Here is a 6,000-nt window from a genome sequence, read left to right as displayed (position 1 = left end):
AAAACTGTTAGCACCATGTACTATAAATGTAATGTTTGGAGCAGAAAATCAGTAGTTTTCATCTAGTATTAAAACAGGAAATCATTTAATATCAATTGATATTAAATTGGCACAACTGAACTAAATTAATGTAAAATGATTTGATACAGAGCCCAATTTTTCTATTACTTTAAGTGGAATTTTGCATTAACTTATATAACTGTAAATTTTCCACTATTCCCTGTTTAATGCTCTAGCTGCATCATTCTGTAACTTCAATCTATTAAAAACTATAATATTCTACCAAAGATGGTCTATTAAAGAAATGGAAATTTATTTTGAATAGTATTCCACTCCCCAAAGCTTCAGAGGTAAGTAAAAATGTCTCAGATTTTATTTCTTGTTATTGGTATTTAGATGTTTCTGTTTAACTTTTATTGTTCAGTTGATTAAATATACCATAACTCTTTTTTAAAGTTGCAGGGAAAAAAAAAACCCCAGTAAGCACAGAGGATAGGAGAGAAACTAGATACAGGCGTGTAAGGAATATAATTAAACGACTGAAAAAAATCATTATATTGCATTATGAATGCTTTAGAAGTGATATCGGGTGAATTCTCGATTTACACGGGGCTTCTTGCATTATTTCTCTTTTGGAAAATTTGTCTTGTTATTAAATACATTTATTCCTTTTCTTCTAACTGAAACCTAGTATTAAAGGAATAGCTTAACCAAAATTTAAAAAACAAAGAAACAGAAACGAAGAGCTCTTATTAAATAAACACTATTGTATAAATCAGGGAACTTCTGTAACAGCAATGGAAACACTGTCATAGGTCACGTCTTCCTGTCCTAGGAAAAGCGGCGCTTCGGAGGGGACAGGCCCTCCCCTAGTTGATCTCCCCCGCGTAGAGAGCTCTCGGCGGTCAAAGGTCCGGGATGCTGGATTCGAAACAAACAAGCCAACCAAAAAAAGGGTGATAAAGACTTGACTTAACCCGGGTCGAAGAAGCCTAAGGGTTTCTTTTGTATTTTAAACATCTTGGGGGAGGGGTGAGGAGGCAGGATAAAAAGGAACCAAAATGCTTAACAAAGTCGCGAGCCCGCCTCCGCCCACGCTTCCAGGAAGACGGTGGATAAGCGGGGGAGGCAGGGAAAACCCGGTAGGGGCTCCTCGACTCCTTCGGCCCGAATTTCGATTTCCCTACAGTGCGCTCCGTCCCGTTTCCTCCACTCCGCCCGAAGAGTGGAGAATAAACTGGTCGAACGCCGAGCCCAGCCTAGTAGCCCAGTCCCCTAAGTCTCCTAGACCCTGGAAAGAGAGACCACATTTTCTACGAGACGGGACTAGTGTTGTATAGAGAAAAAAAAAATTTTTTTCCCCTCCAGCGCCAGGTCTTCCCGGTAGAGAATCAGTTCGCTTTTCCTCTATACCCGAAGCAAAAAGGAAGCAAAACAAAACAAAAACTCAAAAAACCACCCCCCTGCATCACTTAGGATCAGGTGCTGGAGTTACGCGAGTTTTCTTTCGGTGGGAAGGAGTAAGGGGCGCGGTGATGCGAGGGTCCGGGATCTAGGGCCGAAGGCCCCCCTCGCTGGGGCGTGTCACAGGAGGGGACACCGAAGGGTGATGCTCGACTGGGCTGCCACCTCGGGCGGCGCGGGGGGCGGAGGGACCCGGGGCACGAGTCCCCAGCTAGCCCAGTTTCCGATTTCCCACGGCGCTAGGCTCCGCCGGACATTCCTATCACCCTCCCCTCGACCCCCCAATAAAAAAAAAGAGGAAACGCGGCCCAACCGGCTGCGCTGCGGAAGCGCTGCTAAACGAATGAGTAAGTCAGGCGCGGGCACGGCACCTTGTTTACCCCACTCGGCGGCGCGCCCCTGCGGGCGCCTAGTCGGGAGGCGGCGTCGGAGACGCTGAACCCGGGAGGCAGTCGGCCCCGATTGGCTGGCGACTGGGAGGAGGACGCTGGGTGGGAGGGCTGGGGGCCAGGCGGGGCAGTGGCAACTCTCTGCCGCTAGATGCCGCTCCCTCCCAACGGGAGCCGGGCGCGGGTTCGCGGCCGACAGATGGCGCCTGCGCGTTCCATTCGCCTCCAAGTCGCCGAAGAGCGAACACCCCAAACAATCCCGAAGCGCCACCAAAAAAAAAAAAAAAAAAAAAAAAAAAAAAAAAAAAAAAAAAGAAAAAAAAAAAGAAAAAAAAAACCCGCCGGATCCGACCGCCACTTTCAAAACCCCCCACCGCTCTAGAACCGCGGGAGCTTCCGTCCCTGAGTAGAATTCGAGGGTGTAAAGAAGAGGAAGGGAAAAATATCTTGTACCAGCCCAGGGGTGAAGAAGCCCCCGGCCTGAGAAAGAAGGAAGGAGGAGTGGGGGAGGCGAACAGTCTCGTTGCTGCCTCTGTGTACGCTGAGGGGGGAGGTAAGTTATAAAATGGCGGAGGCGAAGCTTCTAGAAGTTTGGAGGGGCACCCGGAGGGCGCGGGGCCCACCGTGAGGCGCGTGTGGTTGAAATAGGGCGAGAGAGAGGACTTGGGAGGGGAAGAGACTGGGCACTCTTGCCGTTTTATTTCCCCTCTTCTTCCTTTGCCCCCAGCGGGGCCGGCTGTGGAGCTGGCGGCCAAGTGAAGGCGGGGAGAAGCCGCCCCGTCCCCGCGTAACCCCCAGCCCTTCTTTCTCGCCTCTTCCCCCAAGTCGCTTTCTCAACACTACCAAGGAACTTCCAGCCCCCCTTCCTCCCTACCTCCTACTCCTAGAGTGGCTTTCTACCGCAGGACTCTTGCTTTCGACTACCCTTGCTGAAGGTTTTCCTTCCCTCGCCCCACTCTCCCTCGGGGCCTCCACGGAGACCCCCCCCCATGGGTGGCCCAAAATGGAGAACGCGGAGCAGCGCAAGATGGAGGCTCTGCTTCTCGGTGTAGCGTTAGATTTAGGTGCCTTTTCTCCGGCAGGCTCTTAAGCCTGGGAGAGCCCTAACTGGAGGTGGGGTGGGGTGCGAGCCGTAGTGGGGGAGGAAGGCCGGGCAGCCGTGCTTGGGGTGGGGGGGAGCGCGGTATCGCGGCGAGGGGAAGGAAGAGAGCAAAATGGTGGTGCTGGGAACCTAGGGGGGAGGGGAGGCGAGGAGGCTCGCTTGTGTATATTTGGGCCTCGGACCGAGGGAGGCGAGGGAAAATCTACTCTGATCACACCCCTCCCTCGTGCCCCCTCCCTTCTGCCTTCCCCTCCTTCCTTTCCTCCCTCCCTCCTCTCCCTCCCTCTCTTCCTCCCTTCCTAGAGAGGGAACAACATTCATGTGACGGGCCCCTCTGCTTCTCCCCCGCCCCATCATCTCCAGCGCGTGGTGGGGGAACTGCCGGGGAAAGCGATTGGCATCGATCTCTCCATCCCTTCCGAGGCCCGACTTCGGTCAGTTTTCTTCGGGCAACAATTCTCTAAATAGGCTGGGGTCTGGCGGTGTTGGCCCCCGCGTGCAGACCTTGCCCCGAAGGGGGCCCTGCCTGCCTGGCATGGGAGGAGGGGGGAAGGGCGGGAGTGGAAGGCTGTTTGTTGGGGGGTTTTGGCGCCACTTTTGTTTTAGTTTTAGTGCTGCTTTTCGTTCCCACCCCCACCCGCACTGTCTTTCTCAAGGCACGAACTGAGCCGATCCTTGCCCCAGGTAGGCAGCTTCTGCTTTTTCCCTCCACACTTTTATTCTTGCTTGGGGTTGACTTTCTTTTTTTCTCCTCTCACGTACCCGGTGATCTGCTGACGGCGATTTTAGGACGGAAAGGGTCGGATGGGCCATGGGAGAGAGAAGGTGTGGGAAACAGCATCAAGTAGTTCCGCAAAACTTTGAGCCCCGTTCCCATTTTCTTCTGGCCTACATTCGTAAACGTATTGTTGATTTCTGCTCCCCTTTTTTTCCCCCGTCGCGAGAATGTCTTGTTTTGCCTTTAGTTTTTTATAAACCGCTGTACTTTCGACATTTAGTTTCCGCTCCCCCGTGGTGTATATGTCATTTTATTTTTAATCCTGAACTGTAATGGGTTTTATCGTGTGATTTTTTTCGTGCTGCAGTGTTCAGCTTTAATTTTTCATATTGCATTAGTAGTTTCATCTCGTTTGTGAGACTTTCTCCTCCGTGGCCTAGAAATGTTTTATATGTTGTTGCCTACCGCTCCCTCTTCCCTCTCCCTCCTCCGTTCTCTTGGATGTAGTTTTTCAATTGAGGGTCATGGTATTTGATTAAATGGTTATTTACAGTTTACGTGATATATCTATTGGAAACTTTTGATCTCTAGGATTAGATTTAAGTACACGAAAAGCTTCTGTTGGTTTGAAATGGCTCCTTAAAATGCGCGGGCCGTCCCCCCCGCCCCTCCCGTAAAGCCCCATCTTCCCCTCACACTGGAGTGTAAATTCCATACCCCTTTTCTCCCACGGACCGCCGTATTTCACAGCAGCCACACCCTGTATTTGTCTCTGTGGATTGGACTCATTATCAGCTTAATTTAGTGACTCTTAAACCACCATGATGGGACTTGCTTAAGCACGAAGCTTCTTTTCCTGTTTAGTCCTAGTGGTTAGTGTCGAAAGAGGAATAATCGAGGTTTCTTGATGAAACCTGGTGCGGTCCAACCTCTGCCTTTTTTCTGTTGTCTTTTTTCCTACTCCGGGCTGTTGGCGGTGTCAGCACCGCTGCTGGGGGCGGGGGTGGAGGGGAGAAAGAGTCGGGTTACCGAAGTGCGTCATTCCTGGCTCTAGCATGGCCTGCTCGGGAGCTGCTGGTGTTTGTTACTGTCCTCGCAGCACTTTCCTGCCAACCTTCTCTCTCTGCGTATTGGTTAGGAGCAAAAGCAGGAGGCGGTCTCCTAATTCTATCTGTACCCTAGCTCGTTGCGTTTAAGGGTATATGTGAACTTATTTAAAAAAAAAAAAGGCCCTTAGAAAGTGGATACATTTCTGTTTAATGACATACAATTCAGGTAGTTTAGACTTGCTTTCATATATTTCCCAATGAACGGTGGGGTTAATTTTGAACATTTTAAACCACTTACGTTAGAATGCCTGGCTTTCTTTCTACATTGATATCAATCTATAATTAGGAATCAGAAGGACCAGTTAAAGCATAAGGGTTCAGCGGTTTTTCAAGTGGTTGAATTGTAATTTTATGACACATTTTGTTAAATAGTTTTTTTTTTCGTTTTGAACCTAGGTACAACGTGAATGTAAGCTAATTGCAGATGTTTAAGTTCATTTTTATCACATATTCCTATTTACCCTTTTAGATGTAATTTTAGATATGTCCTTTGAAGCTTATGGACTTCATTAGAATTCTTAAAGATGGCTATTTCCTTTTTAAAAAAACTGAATTCTTTAAAAAAAATTCCTAACAACTTTTATACGGTGGCTGTACAGTTACATTGTTAGCTTCTTGGCTTCTTGCTAGTCTTTGATACTTTTGTTATCTTTGGATTTTTCTCAGTGTACTTACTGAGCACAGTGTCTTCCTCTTAATTCTTTTCTGAAGATAATAATTGGGGGAGGGAGAGGTGGGAGGTAGAGATGAAACAAAAGTGGCCATGAGTTGATGATTGTAGCTGGGTGATGAGTACAGGAGAGCTCATTGTACTACTATTCTCTACTTTTGTGTGTAGTTGAATGTTTCCATAATTAAACAAAAAATTTTGAAGAAAATTTGTAATTGTCTTGCAATTTTGAAGTAATTATTTTAGTTTATATTTACATATTTGCATGGAAGACTTGGCCTTCTGTATAGGTAATTACACAATGATATACAGACTCAAGAAATATTTAAATTGAACAGTATAGAATGAGCAAAATAAATGCTTTTATAAATTGGTTGTACTTTAAATATTTGTAACTTAGTCTCAATGTGCTCTACTTTTAGTTTCTTTTTTAATCCTTTGAAAATAGAAAATTCCATTTGCAAATTTTGTAAATTCTGCTTGGTGTTTATTTCATTAAGTTGGAGTTCCAGTGAGTCAGTATGAAAGGGATTTACTATTAATAGGAG

The 6,000-nt window shown here is 47.2% G+C and overlaps 1 protein-coding gene across 4 annotated transcripts in view; it reads left to right on the top strand.

The window, feature by feature from the left end:
* Positions 1 to 2,150: 2,150 nt before the first annotated feature.
* Positions 2,151 to 6,000, top strand: part of STAG2 (stromal antigen 2) — a 107,496-nt gene continuing 103,646 nt past the window's right edge. The window contains exon 1 of one of the 4 annotated variants that reach the window (XM_032475716.1): positions 2,151 to 2,406. The gene's annotated coding sequence lies outside the window, so the exon portion shown is untranslated. Of the gene's footprint in view, positions 2,407 to 3,061; positions 3,390 to 3,525; positions 3,640 to 6,000 lie in introns of those variants that run through there. The other 3 variants (XM_032475718.1, XM_032475717.1, XM_014566979.2) reach the window with 3 other exon arrangements.

This window comes from Camelus ferus, chromosome X (genome assembly GCF_009834535.1).
Source record: "Camelus ferus isolate YT-003-E chromosome X, BCGSAC_Cfer_1.0, whole genome shotgun sequence".
NCBI classification, from domain to species: Eukaryota; Metazoa; Chordata; class Mammalia; order Artiodactyla; family Camelidae; genus Camelus; species Camelus ferus.
Note: the sequence above shows the minus strand (reverse complement) of the source record. Positions and strands in the feature narration are given on the sequence as shown.